Consider the following 2,500-nt stretch of genomic DNA (forward strand, 5'->3'; position numbering starts at 1 on the left):
GAAGCCACGAAGTTCTACGTTACCAGAACAAGGCGATGAAGCCACGAATTTCTAAGTTACCAGAACAAGGCGATGAAGTTCTAAGTTACCAGAACAAGGCGATGAAGCCACGAAGTTCTAAGTTACCAGAACAAGGCGATGAAGCCACGAATTTCTAAGTTACCAGAACAAGGCGATGAAGTTCTAAGTTACCAGAACAAGGCGATGAAGCCACGAAGTTCTAAGTTACCTGAACAAGACGATGAAGCCACGAAGTTCTAAGTTACCTGAACAAGACGATAAAGCCACGAATTTCTAAGTTACCTGAACAAGACGATAAAGCCACGAATTTCTAAGTTACCAGAACAAGGCGATGAAGCCACGAAGTTCTAAGTTACCAGAACAAGGCGATGAAGTTCTAAGTTACCAGAACAAGACGATGAAGTTCTAAGTTACCAGAACAAGGCGATGAAGCCACGAAGTTCTAAGTTACCTGAACAAGACGATGAAGCCACGAAGTTCTAAGTTACCTGAACAAGACGATAAAGCCACGAATTTCTAAGTTACCAGAACAAGGCGATGAAGCCACGAAGTTCTAAGTCACCTGAACAAGACGATGAAGCCACGAAGTTCTAAGTTACCTGAACAAGACGATAAAGCCACGAATTTCTAAGTTACCAGAACAAGGCGATGAAGCCACGAAGTTCTAAGTCACCTGAACAAGACGATGAAGCCACGAAGTTCTAAGTTACCAGAACAAGACGATGAAGCCACGAAGTTCTAAGTTACCTGAACAAGACGATGAAGCCACGAAGTTCTAAGTTACCAGAACATGGCGATGAAGCCACGAAGTTCTAAGTTACCTGAACAAGACGATGAAGCCACGAAGTTCTAAGTTACCTGAACAAGACGATGAAGCCACGAAGTTCTAAGTTAGCAGAACAAGACGATGAAGCCACGAAGTTCTAAGTTTCCAGAACAAGACGATGAAGCCACGAAGTTCTAAGTTACCTGAACAAGACGATGAAGCCACGAAGTTCTAAGTTACCAGAACATGGCGATGAAGCCACGAAGTTCTAAGTTACCTGAACAAGACGATGAAGCCACGAAGTTCTAAGTTAGCAGAACAAGACGATGAAGCCACGAAGTTCTAAGTTTCCAGAACAAGGCGATGAAGCCACGAAGTTCTAAGTTACCAGAACAAGACTATTAAGCCATGAAGTTCTAAGTTACCAGACAAACACGATGAAGCCACAAATTTGTAAGTTACCTGAATAAGAAGATGAAGCCAGGAAGTTCTAAGTTACCAGAACAAGACGTAGCCATGAAGTTCTAAGTTACCAGAACAAGACGTAGCCATGAAGTTCTAAGTTACCAGAACAAGACGTAGCCATGAAGTACTAAGTTACCAGACAAACACGATGAAGCCATGAAGTTCTAAGTTACCAGAACAAGACTATTAAGCCATGAAGTTCTAAGTTACCAGACAATCACGATGAAGCCACGAATTTGTAAGTTACCTGAATAAGAAGATGAAACCAGGAAGTTCTAAGTTACCAGAACAAGACGTAGCCATGAAGTTCTAAGTTACCAGAACAAGACGTAGCCATGAAGTTCTAAGTTACCAGAACAAGACGTAGCCATGAAGTTCTAAGTTACCAGACAAACACGATGAAGCCATGAAGTTCTAAGTTACCAGAACAAGACGTAGCCATGAAGTTCTAAGTTACCAGAACAAGACGTAGCCATGAAGTTCTAAGTTACCAGAACAAGACGTAGCCATGAAGTTCTAAGTTTCCAGACAAACACGATGAAGCCATGAAGTTCTAAGTTACCAGAACAAGACGTAGCCATGAAGTTCTAAGTTACCAGAACAAGACGTAGCCATGAAGTTCTAAGTTACCAGAACAACATGATGAAGCCACGAAGTGTTAAGTTACCAGAACAAGGCGATGAAGCCACGAAGTTCTAAGTTACCTGAACAAGGCGATGAAGCCACGAAGTTCTAAGTTACCAGAACAAGGCGATGAAGCCACGAAGTTCTAAGTTACCTGAACAAGGCGATGAAGCCACGAAGTTCTAAGTTACCAGAACAAGACGATGAAGTTCTAAGTTTCCAGAACAAGACGATGAAGCCACGAAGGAGAAAGACAGCAACTTAGATCAGTGGTTCTCAACCTAGGGGTCGCGACCCCTCGGGGGGTCGCGAGATGCTTTTGGGGGGTCGCGAGATGATGTTAAAAAAAAAAAAAATAGTATTATGGTCGACTTTTGTTTTAAGGCTGTCAAAATAATTCTGCTCATAAATTTCAAACAAATAATAAACTGAATGGCATGTACTGTGTGTGTGTGTGTGTGTGTGTGTGTGTGTGTGTGTGTGTGTGTGTCAGAAGCACTTCGGGGGAAGGCGGGGGTCACGAGTCTCTACCAATATTGTCTGGGGGGTCGCGGGCCAAAAAGGTTGAGAACCACTGACTTAGATCATCGACTTCTAGTATATACGACAAAGGAACTAGAAGGC

This window comes from Penaeus japonicus, unplaced genomic scaffold (genome assembly GCF_977035675.1).
Source record: "Penaeus japonicus unplaced genomic scaffold, GWHDUDI00000001_assembly GWHDUDI00000028, whole genome shotgun sequence".
Classification (NCBI taxonomy): domain Eukaryota; kingdom Metazoa; phylum Arthropoda; class Malacostraca; order Decapoda; family Penaeidae; genus Penaeus; species Penaeus japonicus.